The following is a 22,803-nucleotide window of genomic DNA, read 5'->3' on the forward strand; positions in this document are numbered from 1 at the left end:
CCGACTTTAAATAAAAAAAATTATGCTTTATTTATGCTTATGGGTGAAGTACGCATAACATAACATCTTCTATCCATTAGTTATATTATGCAACAGTTATGAAGTAATAAACTTACAATTAGTACACTTACATTGAATAGCAGTACGCTCGCATTAGTTACATGTACTCTATAATCAGTTCTGTATCAATTTAGTTTACAAATGTAATTCATGATTATATAAAAAGTCATACTAATGTACCCAAAGAAACAGGTTATACATGTAAGTGATCAGTACTTACCTTTTTTAAAGCAACAGTTTTTTCTAACTTAAAACGCTTTAGAAATGTTCATGGAGAGGTTTGGCGAGTGTCAACTTTTAAATGGTTCAGATAGATGTAAAAGAGTTAAAATGTACAAAAGTATTATTGCCTACATGACATGTTTCCACCAGAGAACTTTGACATGGCTCTTGGTGTCTTGCTTTCTGTTTATCGTTGTGTTGCCGTCTCAGGAGCATATTCTCTGTTAATAAAAAAATAAGAAAACTCTAAACCAGAGAACTCTAAACCAGAGACCAAGTGACACAGAAATTAACAACTATATGTCACCATAGGGCTTTCAACAAGGACCAAAGTCCAAAGCGTATAGTCGGCAACATATTTATAAAAGGTACCCGAAATGACAAACGTAAAACAATTTAAACGAAAAAACTAACGGCCTAATGTATGTACAACAAGGAATGAAAAACAAATTTGTTTCACAGCAATAAGTGACAACCACTGAATTACATTTACAGGCTCCTGTCTTGGGACAGGCACTTACATAAAGTGGCGGGGTTACACTCGTTTTTAGGTGCGTACCCTCCCCTAACCTGGGACAGTGCTGTAACAGTCAAAAATGATAACTATTAAAATCAGTTTTTAAAAAGAAAAAGACTTTAATCACCAGATGGTTATAAATAAATAACATATAACAAAACACAGTGTGGATTGGGACGGGAACTTCTACATCCCCACAACAAAATGACACTCAGTACAGAAATGAGACTCGCAGTTACTGACAACTAGTTCAAAGCCGTCGCATTTTGATTGTTTATTCGAACGTTGCTAATCCGTCCAGTTTGGAATATTTAATAAGTATTCATAAAGAAAACAAGTTAAAACATAATTGCAACAGACGTGCAAGTTCTCAAGGGAAGGTTAATCGAGACAATAGAAATTAAATTTTAGTTGACCTAAAAAAATCTTTCGTCATTTATTTCAACACCACTACTGAACAGACGTTCTTCATATTTATTTTGCAACTGTGATAAATTGTAACGTACGTGAGTTTTTCTGATCTTTGATGCACCAATAACTTTGGCTCTTTTGATAAAAATCACTTCCATTAGTATATCTTTGAAAAATATATGTTATTATATCAAATTTATGGATACTCCAGACTGAGTCTTTTTTTTTTTACTATTTGCCGACCAAAGAGCTACGGATTTTTCCAATTTCAAAAGTTCAGAATTGCGACTCAGCTTCAAAAAAAATGTATTGTTTATAGCCCATGCATGCAAGGCTTGCCAATAAATATAGTCCTTTTCGTTAGATATTTTTCTAGGATATGACGTACCTATTTCTGTTTGAATATTCACTTCCTAAACACTATCATCTAATTATTTCCACTTGTATACCAAGGGCGGATCTAGCCATTTTAAAAAAGGTGGGTTCCAATCCAGGGTAAAGGGGGTTGGGTTTCCAACCATATGTCCCCATTCAAATGCATTGATCGGCCAAAAAAAGGGGGGTCCACCCCCGGAACCCTACCCCTGGATCCGCCACTGTATACATTATCCATTTTGTTCAGCCATATTGACTTCACAAAAAAGAAGAAAAGATAACTCTAATATCATTGATTTCATAGAAGATTAAGATATTTTGACTGAATGATCCTCGTTACTTCTCTTTGCGAAAACTTGCATCAAAATTGCTACCGATTCCCAGCTGTGTATGGTATTAAAGAAACTTTATCAAAAGTAACTCTAGAAATTCTAGAGTAAAATATAGAAAGGTAGATAAATGATAAGGTTGGAGATCAGAAAACAAAGCATTCTTCAAAGAACTCTACAAATCATTCTTAATTTTTATTTATTCATCAAACTAACCAATTCGAGTAATCTCAATAGAAATGATGGTCACGCTTGTTTTAAAAAGCTTCTACTTGTTTACGGAAACAGTTCATGTTTTACTTCCTGAAACAACATTTTTCAGAAAAATGACACAGGTAATTTTGTCCTTGAATTTCATAATTTTAGCATGTTTAGCTGTAGTCACAGAGAAAAATCATGAAAAGTGAAATGATTAACATTTTTGTTACAATTATAGTTCATGATGAAGAGGGTCAACAATGCCGGAATTTCTATGGCAATAGAGATGATCTAGTGGAATCTTTGGGGACGACCATTTTATCATCTACATTTCACCTGGATAGATGCACGCTTGATAAAGCTAGTTGGTCTAGCGAAATATTGCGTTTATTTTCATCATTTTGTAAATATTTTAAACATTCTTATATTTACATACTAAATAGTGTGTTAAAATTACATTGTTAGGCAATCTATTATTTGAATATAATATATATATATATATACTTGAAATGTCTGAAAATGGGTTTCATTACATTCGAGGTATATTGTCTCAGGAACACTAACCTCACTTTTGTTACAGGGCCGTAACTACATTGAGGCAAATGCCTCATGTAGGAAATTTCAAAACCAAAAGCTTGTCTTCATATCATTTTGTTTTCACGGCGAGTGTTTTGCAAGAAGTAAGTTCTGTTCTCCTTCGGACGTAGCCCCTGTTTTTTTTTCGGGATATAGGTTTCTTATTTATTTCAAATTTTCAGTGTTATTTGTCTTAATATGGTTTGTCGTTTTGTGTTTTATCTGTGCCCGGGTTTGTCCTTTGTTCATTGCTTGCCCTTCTATTTTTTCTTAGTGTTCCTTAATTTATTTAATTCCTTTTGAAATTTAGTAGTTTTGTTTTATACATACCTGATCATGAGTATTATTTTATTTAAGACTTTTTAGCTAATCTTAATAAAATTGAGAAAGGAAATGGGGAATGTGTCAAAGCGACAACAACCCGACCATAGAGCAGACAACAGCCGAAGGCCATCAATGGGTTTTTAAATTGTATGCAAGTTAGGAGCTACATTATGTACATCAATTTGTAGTTGAAATGTGTTATAAATATAGGCAATAGTAGTTAGTATACCGCTGTTCGAAAGACATAAATCGAATGAGAGAAAAAAAATCCGGTTACGAACTAAAACCGAGGGAAACATATCAATTACAGGAGGAAAATTACATGACATAGTTATATTACTGATAATCAGCCCCCTCTTACCTTAATTTGAAAAAAAAACACATAATTTACAGGTATAAAAGATTAAAATCCTGCAAGCCGAAATACCAAAAACACGAAATAAAAAATACAGCAGCCTCATACTTTACTATGCGAATTACATTTTTACGGTATCCTACATATTGGGCTTTTGATGTTGTCCCTAAAACTATTTAGTTTTTGCTTTGAGACCAAAATTTGGTAAAAAAAAGATTTTGAGGTGCGGAGTGCATACGACTCTAATCTTGTAATGTTTCCAATGCACAAAGGTCGGTGGATCTTTTCCGGCATACCGGCTGCCTAAGATTAAAAACTGACCGCTTTGAAATAGCACAGTAGTACTGAATGTGACCTACCGAATTAGACTATTTACCAGATTTGTAATAACATAAGAAACATGTTGGGTGCAACATGTGGAGCAGGATCTGCTTACCCTTCCGGAGCACCTGAGACCATCCCCGGATTTTTTTTGTGGGGTTCGTGTTGCTTAGTCTTTAGTTTTCTATGTTGTATCTTCTGTACTATATTTGTCTGTCTGTCTTTTTATTTTTAGCCATGGTGTTGTCAGTTTATTTTCAATCGATGAGTGTGACTGTCCCTCTCGTATCGTTCGTCCATCTTTTGCGTTAACTACCAACCAATCAATAAATCGATCTTATCAGTCTTTGTGAGAAGTTTTAAGGAGTATGTTTCAAATCCTAAATATAATAACTGTTAATAAAGAAAGATGTCGCTAAGAAGTAAGACAGACTTCCTTACTGTCCAATCTGAATCATTTTTTTATTGAGAATTTGTTTCTTAATCATGATATTTATTTCTAAGTTGGCCTTCTTTTTTTATAACAATAAGTTGGACTTCATCTTTCAGTTTGTACTAAAAAGAAAAAGGAATCAACTGTGTTTGTACTACTACAAGCACAAAATAATAAGATGACAAGTGTCTCTTTATCCGCCCGTTTATGAGACGAGTTAAGTTATACGGAAGTCAGACCATCCGTCCGTTCGATTGTCGTTATCAACATGTCGGACAAAAATCGAAACGATTTCGCAAATGTTCATGAAACTTTTAATCTATTGACATTAGCTCCCTTTTGATTTTTTTTCTATAAATTTCCGATTATGCAAGTACACAAATGCTCTTCAAAATATATGTTTATTATTGAACAACATGCATTAAAGGTAAAAGAAAGGAGAAGTGGTATTGTTTCAAAGAATAATTTTTTTTTCACGAAAGGATGAGTGGAAAGGATGATATATTCAATAAAATTATTTCAAAAAACAAACATGAATTTCAGAGTAAAATTTTAAATCGTTCATATCCAGTGTCGAAAAAACTTTAAGTTCGTTCACTTTGAATATAAAACATCTGTTTACACACCACTTCGTATGACAATCCATTATTGTCATTTCAGATGTTTGGTGCTACGCCTACGAGTTTTACGTTTGGGTCAGCTGTTGGAGTCCCAACGGTTTTTGGGGAAACCCCAGCGGCATCTGTGGATAGGCATGCTGATTGTACTGATGAGATTGAGAGCAAAAAGCGTTTGTCTCTTTTTTCTCAGCACGATTTAATAATTAAAATCGAGAATATAAAACTGAACGTGAACAAAGAACAGCTGATGGCCGAGTCACCAGTATTTGAGAAAATGTTTACGTCAGACTTTAAAGAAAAGGATAAACAGGAAATAGAATTGGAAGGAAAAGACGTGAACAGTTTTGTTGACTTTCTAAGGTGCACTTTACCAGGAATTGATGAAAAATTCACAGGTATTTATCTTTCTCTCATAGACTGTATTGTGATGTTCACCAATGCTGTGCATTATTATTCTTACGTTTAAATATCACAAAAAGGGAAGGGTGGGTAGTCATTTATGGAAAGCCAACGGGGTCAAAATTCTTAATTCGTAACTTGTAACTGTGTCATTTCTAAATTGTTAATTCTTAAATTGTTAATTTGTAACTTGTTACTGTGAAATTCATAATACTTAATTCGTAAATTGTCAATTTGTAACTTGCACCTTTGTAGTTTCAACATTCGTAATCGGTAAATTGTCAGTTTGTTACTTGTAACTGTGCAATTTCATAATGCTTCATTCGTAAATTGTCGATTTGTAACTTGTATCTTTGTATCAAAATTCAACACTCTTCATTATTGTCAATTTGTAACTTGTAGATTTCAAAATTCTTTATTGGTAAATTGTCTTTTTGTATATTGATGTTTTGTAACTTGTAACATGTGACTTGTCGATTCGTGACTTGTCGATGTGTGAAATGTCAAAGTGTATATATATGTGGTGGTGTTTAACGACCTTGACTGGCTATACAGCCCTCGCACGGTCGGCTCGGTGCCCGAAGGCGATTGGTGAGCGTTTGAATAATTTCTGCCGTGGGTCAGGAACAAGTAGTAAGGACGCCGAATGGAGGCCGCCATCTTGGTTTTGGTGAGTTGATTTTGGTTTGTTTACTATTTTGGATTTTACTTCTTCACAACGGCTGCTATCAGGGCCAGTTTGGTCAGCTTGGCAGCCCGCTAGCCTCGATGATGGAGTACTGTTAGATGATCTCGGACGTAGTTCTAAAGATGACAGGAAGCGTTATCAGGACCAAAGCCGTGAGGCAGTGAAATGAAGGTAGTATCACCCAACAGCCTAGGATACAGCCTTCGGACGTTAATCGGCATAACACTCCCCATAATACAATGGTTTTGGAGTGCATGTTAACGCAGGTACGCCAACTACTACGTCTATCTGTACGGCATGGATTGGTTTCTGTCATCTTAAGTAGTAAGTCGTTGATATCTAACTGTAAACCCTCATCGAAGATAGCGGGTAAAGGAGAGCTGGCCCAGCACGTCCGTTCAGCTGTAATGACTGAGACGTGACTGTGTGATGATGATAATGATGTCTATGTCAAAGTGTTAAATGTCATGGTTGTATTATGCTAACGATCATTATGACGACAGATGGCGCTCGGGTTCTTCTTCGGTGTATAATCCTCCTGTAAGTCGGAGTACCTCCATGTGGAATATATACCTAAGTAATTTTAATCCATTAATTACAGCAAATGCGTCTAAAAAAAGCAAAACAAAAATTGCATGTTTACAGGATCCCAGTTTTATTTTTATTACTGACGTGGACTTTAGTTCGGAAACTATATAAAAAACATCCCGACTAGTTCAGTCCCTCAACATAATTGATCTCTCCTAATAACGAGGTTAATGAACTAGTCGTTGGTCAGTGGAATATTACGACTAGATTATTCAGGTATATGCAATAAGGAGATGTGGTAATGAACCGTATGATTACCAATGAGACAACTATCCACCAACGCGAAGTACAATTAAAGTCCATGTAAGCAACTATAGGCAACCTAATGCCTTCATCAATGACAAAACCGTATACCATATAGCTTTCGACTCTGTTATTCATACAGGTATACAACTTTAACTACTCCAACACAACATATGCTATAGTTAAAGATATTATGTATAATAAAAGTAAGCTATGTGTCAAAATAGACAACCAATCAACTCCTTTATTTAGATCATTTATTGGAGTGAGACAAGGGGATGTTTTAAAACCCAATTTATTCAAATTTTTTATTAATGATCTCCCTGATGTCTTTTCTTCTTGAGCTAACCATGTCAATGTTAATAACCAAAGGGTTGATTGTTTAATGTATGCTGATGACATTGTTATTCTCTCAGATTCACCAGAGGGATTGCAAGAGAGGTTAACCATGCTTAACAATTACTGTTCTAAATGGTGTTTAAATGTAAATGACAACTAGACAAAAGTTATGATTTTTAATAAAACAGGGAGACATTTTAATCTCCCTTTTTACCTAGGTGAAAAAGCTATTGGTTGTACATATAATTATAAATATTTGGGCATCACTTTTATACCCAGTGGAAATTTTTTTCAATGTAAAGATGAACTGTACAAAAAGTCTATGAAAGCATGTTTTAAATTACAACAATGTATGTCATCGTCAAAACGGCCTAGTGTTTCAACTTTACTCCATTTATATGACCAATTTTAACCTATGGATGTGAAGTCTGGGGTATGTTTTCTGTAAACTCAGCTGCATGTAAGAAAAATTATCAATATATTTTAGAAAAGGTGTTTTCAAATGATACATCTGAAAAATCACATATCAAATGTATGAAATATGTTCTAGGTGTAAATAAGAAATCCAGTAATCTTGCTGTGACTTCTGAACTAGGGAGATACCCAATGTATTTTTATATTATATTAGCAATGTTAAAATATTATCATCGACTCGATAATTCTAAGAACATGTTATTATATGATGCATATTTATGTAGTAAATAACTTCACAATAACAAAGTGAATACATGGTTTTCAAGTATAGACTGTATTTTAAAAAAGCTGGGCATTCAAACATGTAATTTAAAAACCAGTATCTACTCTCACAAAATTTATCAAAGATAAGCTATATAAAAACTATCTCCATTTCTGGAAGGAAAATAGAAATAAAGTTTTACAATCAGATCAAGGTAAACTTACTAGTACCTATTTTTCCTTTAAAACTCTATTTTGTTTTGAAACATATTTGGATCTAAAAGATTTTAGATTTAGACAATCAATCTGTAAAATTAGAATAAGCGCTCATCCATTAAGGATTGAGACTGATAGATATGCCAAACTTTATGTGAATAGGACACTGAGAAAATGTTTATCCTGTACTTTAAATAAAGTTGAAGATGAGATACACTTTGTAACTGAATGTCCACTATATATTGATAACAGAAATGAGTTTTTTACTGAAATTTCTCTAAATTGTAATAATTTTCAATCTTTAGACAACTTTTCAAAGTTTTTATGGCTATTTACACAAGAAAATTTAAATATGTATAAATGTTTAGGAAAGTATTTATCTAAAAATGGAAATATTTATAGATTTTACAAGTATAAAGTAAAATAATAAAAATACTTAACTCCGAGGAAAATTCAAGTGGAAATTTAAGTCCCCAATCAATTGGAAAAATCAAAAGCTCAAACACATCAAACTAATGGACAACAACTGTCATAATTTGTATTCATGACTTAGAACAGACATTTTCTTATGTAGAAAATGGTGGATTAACCCTGGTTTTATAGCTAGCTAAACTTCTGACTTGTATGACGGTCGCAAAAAAATCCATTATAGTGACATTTGAAATGTTCAGTAATATATCACTACTTGGTTGGCTTGTTCACTAATCAGACGAAAGGTCCTTCATTTATGTGTTGTTTTCGAAATGTAGACGCGATATTGCCAAACACCGTCGTGTTGTCACCTTTCTCGTTGCAAACGACATTACAGTTACAAAAGCCTACAAAAAAATCTATCATGTTTTTTTTTTATAGATAAAACAGTTCAATCGGTGATTCCTCTGGCAGATGAATATCAAACGTCCAACACACTTCGAAAAGCAGATCTGTTCCTTGCAGAAAAGAGCAAAGCCATTGGGGATAAAATCACTTCTGAGCAATTAATAACAAACATTCTACAAGCAGAGCTCTATCAACTGCCATCTTTCCTTGAGGAATCTATAACCATTGCCTGCAGGAAATCGTTTGAAAAGTTTGTAAAAAATCCAAAATTTAACGAAATTACTTCTGAAACTAGATTGAAAATTGCTTTAAAGCGTTGGAGCGACATGGATGCAGTTTTTAAATCAACAAATCATCTTAACCATGTATCGGAAAGTGTTGACTTCTATAAGTTGCATGGACAGCCAGTGTTGCCTTCATCACCGATAGATGAACCGGGGCCTTCTTTTGGCCGTGGTGGATTAAGTCCAGGAGCTTCGGTACATACGCAGAATCTATCCATTCAACTTAAACCATTCATGCAGACAAATTGACCTAAATGGTCGAATTTGGTATGACAAGTAAACGAGTATGTTTCTGGTTATAACACTCTTCATAATGTTATAAACCTGTGGGTATATCATATTTTTTTTTAAAAGGGAGGGTATTATCATTTTAATTGGTGTTAAATAAACTGACTTTATATACCTATATGAATTTATTTTCTTTCAGAAAAATAGGTCATTCAAAACAACCACCAACCCGGACGATTTTCAATGAAATATGCTTCTAGGCATACAAGAATAACCCGTGTGAGTTAATTACTTTTCCCTGATTTAAATGAAAATTATAATTTACTTAAACATTTAATATAATTCATTTGATAGTTTTCGTGTGTTGTTGGCAATCGGAGGTTGTACTTTTTAATGCTCAATCTTCGATATACTTAAGACAGAATCAATATCCTTTTATAAGACTAAAGTACCAAATACTTCGTAACGAATAATGACTTTCGTTCCAAATGAAGGCACATGATGTGAGATAATTTAATGATATACAATTTTTAAAACAAGCCAGATCTATATATAAATAGAAGATGTGGTATGATTGTCAATGAGATAACTGTCCACAAGAGACCAAAATGGCAGAGACATTAACAACTATAGGTCACCGTACGGCCATCAACAATAAGCCCATTTGTGTGTAGGGTTTTGAAAATCTTATTGCTCCGCACTGTATTGGAAATCATATTTTGGCCAACATGAACATTCTTTTTTTCGTGTTACATGTGCTTGTACGTGTATCATAATTTCGTGCTCTCTTCGTGTCAGTTCTGAACTTTTTACATCTATGTATACCTTTTATTCTATAAAACTGTTAAATAGTCTTATTTTCATTAAAAACAGTTCAGAAAATATGAAAGTACTTTATAGTGGGATGGAGAGAATATAAATTAAAAATATATAATTTATTTGTTTTGCTATTCGAAATAAAAATGTTCGGAATAGTTTAATTTGTATAAAATTGTTGAAAGTTCTATGCTTTTCAGCGATAAAAATATCAGGAATAACGGAGAAAATCCATAAAATCCCCTCTGTCATACACTGACTTCGCACAATGAACTTTTCATACACAGTTATCGAGCGGTAACAAAATTCATTTGTGTCTTGCTTCATGCAGTAACAGTGATATTTTTGTTGTTTCGCAGAGTCATGTATTATCTAGATTAAATGGTGAAACTTTTGTATTATTAAACATTATAGAAGAGGGGTGAAAGATACCAGAGGAACAGTCAAACTCATAAATTGAAAATAAACTGACAACGTCATGGCTAAAAATGAAAAAGGCAACCACACAAATAATAGTACACAAACACATCATAGGAAACTAAATACTGAGCAACACGAACCCGGCCAAAAACTTGGATAATCACAGGTGCTCCGGAAGGGAGAGCAGATAATACTCCTCATGTGGCACCCGTCGTGTTGCTCGTGTTATTTAAAACCGGGCAAATAGTCGAATTCGGTAGTTCATACTAATGAAAAGGGAAAGGGATTGTTATAATGACGAAAGGAACATATCCGATAGCATCTGTGAAACGGTTATTCCATAACGGTCAACCAACTCGTGATGGCGTCCGTAAAATTTACAAAGGAATGAATTTGACTTCACCATTTGGAACTCTTGGTGTTATAGCTTCAATGTGAGCAGCAACCCTCTATCAAGATAATCATGATAGGAAATGCAAACACGGAAATATCGTATCGATTGGGAGATATATGTTCTGTATGCAGGCGCTGCTGGAATGTTGCTACTTAGAAATGGGAAGTTCACAATTGGGAAGTTGATATCCACTGTTTTGTCGTAAAGAGTTGTCTTCAACCGACCCTCATTGTCAATTTCTAGATGTAAGTCAATATATGAGGCCGACTTAATTGTATACGTTGTATACTTTCTCTCTAGTTCGATGGGATATATGCGTTCAACATGGTTACCAAATTTTGGATTATTTAGTGAGAGAAGATCGTCTTTATAGCAGAACGTAAAATTAAAGGATATTGCTATCTGTTTATCTTTCTTCCTTAGAAGTTCCTGCATGAATGTACGGGAATGGTAGTGCAAACGCAGTGTACGTATTCCGCACCTCTGGATTTGCATGGGATAAAACATTGAGGATAAAGTAAAATCATGCTCAACATCCGAATGGTAATGCAAAGGAACCAATGTTAATGCCGTAATACCAGAGCGACCCTGGTGGCAAATTGACATAGACTTTACAGAAACAACACCTACTTCTACCTGAGTTTAGAAAGCTATAAAACCAGGTGTAATGCACCATTTTGTAAATAAAACAATGTGTGTAACTAGTTAGGAATATGACAGTTGTTATCTTTTCGTTTGATGTATTTAAGCGTTTGAGTTTGCTATTTGCTTACAGACTTTTCGTTTAAGATTTAAACATACAACGATCCACCTATTCTTTGCGCAATAGAATGGACAAGGCGGGGGAAACGTCTAAGCCGTCAAGAAGCTCATTATATTCATTCGAACGTTGCTAATCCGTCCAGTTTGGAATATTTAATAAGTATTCATAAAGAAAACAAAATAAAACATACATTTTTTGTAATTGCAACAGACGTGCAAGTTCTCAAAGGAAGGTTAATCGAGATAATAGAAATCAAATTTTAGTTGACCTTAAAAAATCTTTCATCATGTATTTCAACACCACTACTGAACAGACGTTCTTCATATTTATTTAGCAACTGTGATAAATTGTAACGTACGTGAGCTTTTCTGATCTATGGAACTCTTTTTTCTGATGCTTTGATGCACCACGTGCCTTTGGCTCTTTTTATAAAAATCACTTCCATTAGTATAATTTTGAAAATATAAGTTATTATATCAAATTTATGGATACTCCAGACTGAGTTTTTTTTACTATTTGCTGACCAAAGAGCTACGGATTTTTCCCATTTCAAAACGTTCAGAATTGCAACTCAGCTTAAGGTCGCACTTATTTTCAAAAAATGTATTGTTTATAATCCATGCATGCAAAGCTTGCCAATAAATATAGTCTTTTTCGTTAGATATTTTTCTAGGATATGACGTACCTATTTATTTTTGAATATTCACTTCCTAAACACTATCATCTAATTATTTCCACTTGTATACCAAGGGCGGATCTAGCCATTTTAAAAAAGGGGGTTCCAATCCAGGGTAAAAAGAGGGGTGGGTTTCCAACCATATGTCCCCATTCAAATGCATTGATCGGCCAAAAAAAAGGGGGGTGCAACCCCGGAACCCTACCCCTGGATCCGCCACTGAATACATTCTCCGCTTATTTTGTACAGCCATATTGACTTCACAAAAAAGAAGAAAAGATAACTCTAATATCATTGATTTCATAGAAGATTAAGATATATCGACTGAATGATTCTCGTTACTTCTCTTCGCGAAAACTTACATCAAAATTGCTACCGATTCTCACCTGCGTATGGTATCAAAGAAACTTTATCAAAAGTAACTCTAGAAATTCTAGAGTAAAATATAGGAAGGTAGATAAATGATAAAGTTGGAGATCAGAAAACTAAACAATCTTCAAAGAACCCTACAGATCATTGAATATCAGCTTTTCCGAAGGAGTACTCTTGATTTTTATTTATTTATCAAACTAACCAATTCGAGTAATCTCATTAGAAATGATGGTCACGCTTTTTTTAAAAAGCTTCTATTTGTTTACGGAAACAGTTCATGTTTTACTTCCTGAAACAACATTTTTCAGAAAAATGGCACAGGTAATTTTGTCCTTGAATTTCATAATTTTAGCATGATAACTGTAGTAACAGAGAAAAATCATTAAAAGTGAAATGATTAACATTTTTGTTACAATTATAGTTAATGATGAAGAGGGTCAACAATGCCGGAATTTCTATGGCAATAGAGATGATCTAGTGGAATCTTTGGGGACGACCAATTTAAAGGGTTATGGGGGGGGGGGGTGTTCTCAGGAGGATTTAGAAAATATAACTCAGCCTTGATAATCACAAAAATAAACGGTTTGTTCTGTGGTAATTTGAAAATAAATAACCTGACATAACCTGACTTACTTGGGGTGTACGTGTTGTTTATTCTAAAGTTTTCTTTGTGTCATGTGCACTATTGTTTGTCTGTTTGTCTTATTCATTTTTAGCCATGGCGTTGTCAGTTTATTTTCGATTTATGAGTTTGACTGTCCCTTTAGTATCTTTCGTCCCTCTTTTACAAATTCAATGTATTGAATATAAATAACTCGACAGGTCTTTTAATATAAAAAAAAAAGAAGGTGTAGTATGATTGCCAACAAGACAATTCTCCACAAAAACTAACAACTCTAGGTCACCATACGGCCTTCAACAACGAGTAAAGCCCATACCACATAGTCAGCTATTTATAAAAAGCACCGAAATGACAATGTAAAACAATTCAAACGAGAAACTAACGGCTTAATATATGTACAAAAAAAATGAACCAAAAACAAATATGTAACACATAAACAAACGACAACCTTTTTATTACAGGCACATACATACAGAATGTGGCAGGGTTTTTAAGCTTTTAAGCCATTTTCTAAAATCTATTCGAAAATAAGATGGCACCAGATCCTTCATTAAATTCATGTTTAAAAAAAAATAATTTGGAAAACACTTCCCAAATCTTTTAACAATAAAAGTATAAATATTATTTGAATATAATATATATATATATATATATATATATACTTGAAATGTCTAAAAATGGGTTTCATTACATTCGAGGTATATTGTCTCAGGAACACTAACCTCACTTTTGTTACAGGGCCGAAACTACATTGAGGCAAATGCCTCATGTAGGAAATTTCAAAACCAAAAGCTTGTCTTCATATCATATTGTTTTCACGGCGAGTGTTTTGTAAGAAGTAAGTTCTGTTCTCCTTCGGACGTAGCCCCTGTTTCTTTTCGGGATATATGTTTCTTATTTATTTCAAGTTTTCAGTGTTATTTGTCTTAATATGGTTTTTCGTTTTGTGTTTTATCTGTGCCCGGGTTTGTCCTTTGTTCATTGCTTGCCCTTCTATTTTCTTTTAGTGTTCCTTTATTTAATTCCTTTTGAAATTTAGTAGTTTTGTTTTATACATACCTGATCATGAGTATTATTTTATTTAAGACTTTTTAGCTAATCTTAATAAAATTGAGAAATGTGTCAAAGCGACAACAACCCGACCATAGAGCAGACATTACAGCCGAAGGCCATCAATGGGTCTTTAAATTGTACCCAAGTTAGGAGCTACATTATGTATATCACAATTTGTAATTGAAATGTGTTATAAACATAGGCAATAGTAGTTAGTATACCGCTGTTCGAAAGACATAAATCGAATGAGACAAAACAAATTCGGTTACAAACTAAAACCGAGGGAAACATATCAATTACAGAAGGAAAATTACATGACATAGTTATATTACTGATAATCAGCCCCCTCTTACCTTAATTTGAAAACACACATAATTTACAGGTATAAAAGATTAAAATCCTGCAAGCCGAAATACCAAAAAAAGACAAAATAGAAAATACAGCAGCGTCATACTTAACTATGCGAATTACATTTTTACGGTATCCTACATATTGGGCTTTTGATGTTGTCCCTAAAACTATTTAGTTTTTGCTTTGAGACCAACATTTGGTAAAAAAAAATGATTTTGAGGTGCGGAGTGCACATGACTCTAATCTAAATGGACTAGGATTGTAATGTTTCCAATGCACAACGGTCGGTCGATCTTTTCCGGCATACCGGCTGCCTAAGACTAAAAACTGACCGCTTTGAAATAGCACAGTAGTACTGAATGTGACCTACCGAATTAGACTATTTACCAGATTTGTAATAACATAAGAAACATGTTGGGTGCAACATGTGGAGCAGGATCTGCTTACCCTTCCGGAGCACCTGAGACCATCCCCGGATTTTTTTTGTGGGGTTCGTGTTGCTTAGTCTTTAGTTTTCTATGTTGTATCTTCTGTACTATATTTGTCTGTCTGTCTTTTTATTTTTAGCCATGGTGTTGTCAGTTTATTTTCAATCGATGAGTGTGACTGTCCCTCTCGTATCGTTCGTCCATCTTTTGCGTTAACTACCAACCAATCAATAAATCGATCTTATCAGTCTTTGTGAGAAGTTTTAAGGAGTATGTTTCAAATCCTTAATATAATAACTGTTAATAAAGAAAGATGTCGCTAAGAAGTAAGACAGACTTCCTTACTGTCCAATCTGAATCATTTTTTTATTGAGAATTTGTTTCTTAATCATGATATTTATTTCTAAGTTGGCCTTCTTTTTTTATAACAATAAGTTGGACTTCATCTTTCAGTTTGTACTCAAAAGAAAAAGGAATCAACTGTGTTTGTACTACTACAAGCACAAAATAAAAAGATGACAAGTCTTTTTATCCGCCCGTTTATGAGACGAGTTAAGTTATACAGAAGTCAGACCATCCGTCCGTCCGATTGTCCTTATCAACATGTCGGACAAAAATCGAAACGATTTCGCAAATGTTCATGAAACTTTTAATCTATTGACATTAGCTCCCTTTTGATTTTTTTTTTCTATAAATTTCAGATTATGCAAGTACACAAATGCACTTCAAAATATATATTTATTATTAAGCAACATGCATTAAAGGTAAAAGAAAGGAGAAGTGGTATGGTTTCAAAGAATAATTTTTTTTCACGAAAGGATGAGTGGAAAGGATGATATATTTAATAAAATTATTTGAAAAACAAACATGAATTTCAAAGTAAAATTTTAAATCGTTCATATCCAGTGTCGAAAAAACTTTAAGTTCGTTCACTTTGAATATAAAACATCTGTTTACACACCACTTCGTATGACAATCCATTATTGTCATTTCAGATGTTTGGAACTACGCCTACGAGTTTTACGTTTGGGTCAGCTGTTGGAGTCCCAACGGTTTTTGGGGAAGCCCCAGCCGCATCTGTGGATAGGCATGCTGATTGTACTGATGAGATTGACAGCAAAAAGCGTTTGTCTCTTTTTTCTCAGCACGATTTAATAATTAAAATCGAGAATATAAAACTGCACGTGAACAAAGAACAGCTGATGGTCCAGTCACCAGTATTTGAGAAAATGTTTACGTCAGACTTTAAAGAAAAAGATAAACAGGAAATAGAATTAGAAGGAAAAGACGTGAACAGTTTTTTGACTTTCTAAGGTGCACTTTACCAGGAATTGATGAAAAATTCACAGGTAATTATCTTTATCTCATAAACTGTATTGTGGTGTTCACCAATGCTGTGCATTATTATACTTATGTTTAAATATTACAAAAAGGGAAGGGTGGGTAGTCATTGAATGTATGATTTATTACTTATTGAAAAAATCATTAAACTACAATGTACTAGCATGCTTTAGTTGTTCATTTATTTGTCATCTGTTCTTTTTTTCGTGGAGAGTTGTCTCTTTGGCAATCTTACGACATCTTCTTAGTTTTATTATACTAAAAAATGCCCCCGAAATGGCAGTACAATTGAGCAAGTGATGAAACAAAGAGTAAGGACAGTGTATTGATTTGGACACGGTTAATGCATTTAGTTCTACATTAATTTTGTATTTATTTACAGTAATGAAAATGAGGAATATAATGCAAAAGACCCCATTTATCTCGGTTGGAAAATAAAATTATTAGATACCCTAAGAAAAGTGTGACCAAGTATAATTTTTTTTCCGTAGTGTATTTTACCCTAAGGACTTAAAATTTCGCGGACAGTACGACGACTGGGCATGTGCGAAAGTGTATAAGACACAGATCGACAATGGTCTCCGAAATTTGATATTTTCTAAAAACAAAATGGCGTTTTCTGTAGCGTTTGGCCATTAACCATGACATGAAAACAGGTTGACTGATCTATACGTAGATTGCACTATATTAAAAGGTGATATTCGTAATCAACAAATGCATATTACAACATTTGCACAACTCTCTACCCACGTCAGCTATATAGCTTAAATTTTCAATGTTTAGCTTGAGTGTACAGTACCTCTACGCAATTAAGGAGGCTAGCGGGTACAAAAAAATCATCCAAAATTTTTAAAAAATTATTCTTAACAAACTTTATTTATGACACTATTACATAGAGATTAATACATGGCCTTTTCCATATCAGATTGGGTATCATCCCGAATCCCCCATATCAGCCCGAGGAAAATTCAAGTGGAAATTTAAGTCCCCAATCAATTGGAAAAATCAAAAGCTCAAACACATCAAACTAATGGACAACAACTGTCATAATTTGTATTCATGACTTAGAACAGACATTTTCTTATGTAGAAAATGGTGGATTTACCCTGGTTTAATAGCTAGCTAAACTTCTGACTTGTATGACGGTCGCAAAAAAATCCATTATAGTGACATTTGAAATGTTCAGTAATATATCACTACTTTGTTGGCTTGTTCACTAATCAGACGAAAGGTCCTTCATTTATGTGTTGTTTTTGAAATGTAGACGTGATATTGCCACACACTGTCGTGTTGTCACCTTTCTCGTTGCAAACGACATTACAGTTACAAAAGCCTACAAAAAAATCTATCATGTTTATTTTATAGATAAAACAGTTCAATCGGTGATTCCTCTGGCAGATGAATATCAAACGTCCAGCACACTTCGAAAAGCAGATCAGTTCCTTGCAGAAAAGAGCAAAGCCATTGGGGATAAAATCACTTCTGAGCAATTAATAACGAACATTCTACAAGCAGAGCTCTATCAACTGCCATCTTTCCTGGAGGAATCTATAACCATTGCCTGCAGGAAATCGTTTGAAAAATTTGTAAAAAATCCAAAATTTAACGATATTACTTCTGAAACTAGATTGAAAATTGCTTTAAAGCGTTGGAGCGACATGGATGCAGTTTTTAAATCAACAAATCATCTTAACCATATATCGGAAAGTGTTGACTTCTATAAGTTGCATGGACAGCCAGTGTTGCCTTCATCACCGATAGATGAACCAGGGCCTACTGTTGGCCGTAGTGGATTTAGTTTTGGAACTTCGTCACATAAACAGGATTTATCCATGTCACTTAAACCATTCATGCAGACAAATTAACCTAAATGGTAGAATTTGGTATGACAAGTAAACGAGTATGTTTCTAGGTTATAACACTCTTCATAATGTATATAAAACCTGTGGGTATATAATTTTTTTTTTAAAGGGAGGGTATTATCATTTTAATTGGTGTTAAATAAACTGACTTTATATACCTATATGGATTTATTTTCTTTCAGAAAAAAAGGTCATTCAAACCAACCACCAACCCGGACGATTTTCAATGAAATATGCTTCTAGGCATACAAGAATAACCCGTGTGAGTTAAATACTTTTCCCTGATTTAAATGAAAACTATAATTTACTTAAACATTTATAATATAATTCATTTGATAGTTTTCGTGTGTTGTTGGCAATCGGAGGTTGTACTTTTTAATGTTCAATCTTCGATATTCTTAGGACAGAATCAATATCCTTTTATAAGATTAAAGTACCAAATACTTCGTAACGAATGATGACTTTCGTTCCAATGAAGGCACATGATGTGAGATAATTTAATGATGCACAATTTTTAAAGTAAGCCAGATCTAACTATAAATAGAAGATGTGGTATGATTGTCAATGAGACAACTGTCCACAAGAGACCAAAATGGCAGACATTAACAACTATAGGTCACCGTACGGCCTTCAACAATAAGCCCATTTGTGTGTAGGGTTTCGAAAAATCTTATTGCTCCGCACTGTATTAGAAATCATATTTTGGCCAACATGAACATTCTTTTTTTCGTGTTACATGTGCTTGTACGTGTATCATAATTTCGTGCTCTCTTCGTGTCAGTTCTGAACTTTTTACATCTATGTATACCTTTTATTCTATAAAACTATTAAATAGTCTTATTTTCATTAAAAACAGTTCAGAAATTATGAAAGTACTTTATAGTGGGATGGAGAGAATATAAATTTAAAATATATAATTTATTTGTTTTGCTATTCGAAATAAAAATGTTCAGAATAGTTTAATTTGTATAAAATTGTTGAAAGTTATATGCTTTTCAGCGATAAAAATATCAGAAAAAACGGAGAAAATCCACAAAATCCCCTCTGTCATACACTGACTTCGCACAATGAACTTTCCATACACAGTTATCCAGCGGTAACAACATTCATTTGTGTCTTGCTTCAAGCAGTAACAGTGATATTTTTGTTATTTCGCAGAATCATGTATTATCTATATTAATTGGTGAAACTTTTGTATTATTTAACATTATAGAAGAGGGGCGAAAGATACCAGAGGAACAGTCAAACTCATAAATCGAAAATAAACTGACAACGTCATGGCTAAAAATGAAAAAGGCAACCACACAAATAATAGTACACAAAAACATCATAGGAAACTAAATACGGAGCAACACGAACCCGGCCAAAAACTTGGATGATCACAGGTGCTCCGGAAGTTAAGCAGATCATACTCCTCGTGTGGCACCCGTCGTGTTGCTCATGTTATTTAAACCGGACAAATAGTCGAATTCGGTAGTTCATACTAATGAAAAGGGAAAGGGATTGTAATAATGACGAAAGGAACATATCCGATAGCATCTGTGAAACGGTTATTCCATAACGGTCAACCAACTCGTGATGGCGTCCGTAAAATTTACAAAGGAATGAATTTAACTTTACCATTTGGTACTCTTGGTCTTATAGCTTCCAAGTGAGCAGCAACCCTCTATCAAGATAATCATGATAGGAAATGCAAACACGGAAATATCGTATCGATTGGGAGATATATGTTCTGTATGCAGGCGCTGCTGGAATGTTGCTACTTAGAAATGGGAAGTTCACAATTGGGAAGTTGATATCCACTGTTTTGTCGTAAAGATTTGTCTTCAACCGACCCTCATTGTCAATTTCTAGATGTAAGTCAATATATGAGGCCGACTTAATTGTATACGTTATATCCTTTCTCTCTAGTTCGATGGGATATATGCGTTCAACATGGTTACCAAATTTTGGATTATTTAGTGAGAGAAGATCGTCTTAATTGCAGAACGTAAAATTAAAGGATATTGCTATCTGTTTATCTTTCTTCCTTAGAAGTTCCTGCATGAATGTACGGGAATGGTAGTGCAAACGCAGTGTACGTATTCCGCACCTCTGGATTTGCATTGGATAAAACATTGAGGATAAAGTAAAATCATACTCAACATCAGAATGATAATGCAAAGGAACCAATGTTAATGCCGTAATACAAGAGCGACCCTGGTGGCAAATTGCCATAGACTTTACAGAAACAACACCTTCTTTTACCTGAGTTTAGAAAGCTATAAAACCAGGTGTAATGCACCATTTTGTAAATAAAAAAATGTGTGTAATTAGTGTTACGGCCAGAAATCGCCTTTAAATTGTAGCCAACAAAAGACACAAATCAATACTAAAATTTAACAATATTTATTATACAAAAGTTTACAAGAAGTATTTTACAAATATTACTGATAACTTAACTGTCAAAATATGAGTCCACTCTTTTATCTTTATCTGTATCCGGAAATCTTTCGGAATCCAATCTGAATATTATGTTCACTACTAAGGTCACAATCCAGTGACGTTACGCACGATAATGTGTTCGGATTAAAATTACGCTATTATATGATTTTAGAACAGCAACCATTTGCCTATAAAAAAATAAAATTACCAACATCCATATATCTACAGAAAGGCCCGGACATTTTTTTCTTATTTTAAGTTAATTCTATTAATTTTTGCACCATACATTTATTTTATTGAAGTCACAAATCTTACTTTTGCGTTAAAAATTGCATGTCCGGCGTAACATTTTAAATTAACTTAAATGCATTTCTCTATGTTTCGTTGTAATTTTGCACATAAATTCTGCGAAATGTAGTATATCAGCTTCCTACTGGATTTATATTATAACATCATACCCGTTTTTTTGGTATTGGCTGAACTTTGAAGCAAGCCTTCAACGAAATATTCAGGAGAGGAACCTGTCTTAATGAGTTTTGAGGAAAGTTTATCAAAATTTCAGTTGTATTATTATCCCTATAAAATAATCAAATCATATTAAAACTATAATCAATAGAAAGTTCAGAAAAAGATAAACATTTTCAAAGTTTCAAATGTAAAAAAAAACTTTTTCTTGAAGCAAATTTTTTAAAAATCGAATGTCTAGCCACTATGTCCAAACGTTATTTTTGTCCATTTCTGAGTTGAAACTTGTTGTATAAATACTAAATATGCATTTATAATACAAAACTAACATATTTATAAGATACAAACTATAAGTTCATATAAATGGTTAAATGAGTCGGGTGTTTTCACTAACATTATGACCTTACATTTTTTTTCGGAACGTATTCCCTATGTCTAGCCATTATGTCCGAGGGTGTCATTTTGACGTTTCTGCACAGTGGCGTCTTTTATACAAATACGCAATATTTTACGAACTGTTTAGGAAATTAAAATGATGCCGGGAAATGTTCATTCCAAAATGGTCTGCTGAATCAAAATAACACTCAGATTAGAAAAACATACATACATAAGAAATAAACCCCTTATAGACACAGGGAAAAGGGGGGATGGGCCGAGGGATAATTTGTTATGGACAAAAGTTTTCACGCAAATCTAAAACACCTTTATAGATAAGAAACCGATTAGAATCCGAGTTACAAAGGTCTTATAAATTTTAAACAACTATATATTATATATAATACGTATTTGTAAAATTAAACCATCAGTGCTAAAAAGATCGAGAAATACAATGTAGTCTGAAAACTCGCACAGATATTGGACAAAATTGAGTTCAATCTTAAAAAAAAATCATTTCAACTAAAATCATTATAAAAAGAAATATTGCTGAATTATTATATGACCGATTTTTATGAAATAAATACCATTAAATATTTATGTTCAATTTGTCAAAAAAAGATGTTCAGGCTAAAATTCATCTTCTCATGTGACCCTCCGGAAGCAAGATTTTTTTAAAGGTTGCTATGCATTCTATCCAAAATAGAATTGGAAAAAATTGCATTTGTTTTCATCTAATCACAGATCAGAAAATAAAAACTATCCTTACGTAATTGATTGCCTTATACATGATAAATTTTGAAACATTTCTTCAGTTTTAATATGGTATTTATTTGATAAAAGTCGATCGAGTAGGTACTCCGCTCTTGATAACAAAATGTCAAAGTTAGTATGGCGTCAAATTTGTCAATTATACATGTTACGTCTTGCGACGCAATACCGTGCATAACGTCAGTATGATGTTGTTTGTAGAATAAAAGTGTCAATCCAAATGCCGTGAATACTAATGTCTATCAATGTCTAAGTCCAAGTTTAATTATGAGAGTTTACTTTAGTGTCTGTATATATAGTGTTGTCATGGAAAATTCTAGAACACTCTATAATGGAACATTGTGGAAAATCCTGGAAAGTTACAACGGAAGTTTCTGGAATAACGTAGAAGTTTAAATTACGCATCTTTTATAAGGATCATTCTAGAAAGTTCCAATCGTTCTGTGATTG

At 33.5% G+C, this 22,803-nt stretch overlaps 2 long non-coding RNA genes across 4 annotated transcripts; both read left to right on the forward strand.

The window, feature by feature from the left end:
- The first annotated feature begins 2,197 nt into the window (after nucleotides 1-2,197).
- LOC143044292 (uncharacterized) lies at nucleotides 2,198-9,398 on the forward strand. 2 transcript variants are annotated; one of them, XR_012968621.1, is made up of 3 exons: nucleotides 2,198-2,249; nucleotides 4,782-5,136; nucleotides 8,742-9,398. It is a non-coding gene; the product is annotated as an uncharacterized LOC143044292 (long non-coding RNA). The 2 variants fall into 2 exon arrangements; XR_012968622.1 differs by lacking the exon at nucleotides 2,198-2,249 and adding an exon at nucleotides 2,392-2,515.
- Nucleotides 9,399-12,941: 3,543 nt separating this feature from the next.
- Nucleotides 12,942-20,590, forward strand: LOC143044294 (uncharacterized). 2 transcript variants are annotated; one of them, XR_012968624.1, is made up of 5 exons: nucleotides 12,942-12,982; nucleotides 16,111-16,464; nucleotides 17,822-18,356; nucleotides 18,501-18,580; nucleotides 20,353-20,590. It is a non-coding gene; the product is annotated as an uncharacterized LOC143044294 (long non-coding RNA). The 2 variants fall into 2 exon arrangements; XR_012968623.1 differs by lacking the exons at nucleotides 18,501-18,580; nucleotides 20,353-20,590 and having other exon boundaries at nucleotides 17,822-18,479.
- The last annotated feature ends 2,213 nt before the right edge of the window (nucleotides 20,591-22,803 follow it).

Source organism: Mytilus galloprovincialis, chromosome 9 (genome assembly GCF_965363235.1).
Source record: "Mytilus galloprovincialis chromosome 9, xbMytGall1.hap1.1, whole genome shotgun sequence".
NCBI classification, from domain to species: Eukaryota; Metazoa; Mollusca; class Bivalvia; order Mytilida; family Mytilidae; genus Mytilus; species Mytilus galloprovincialis.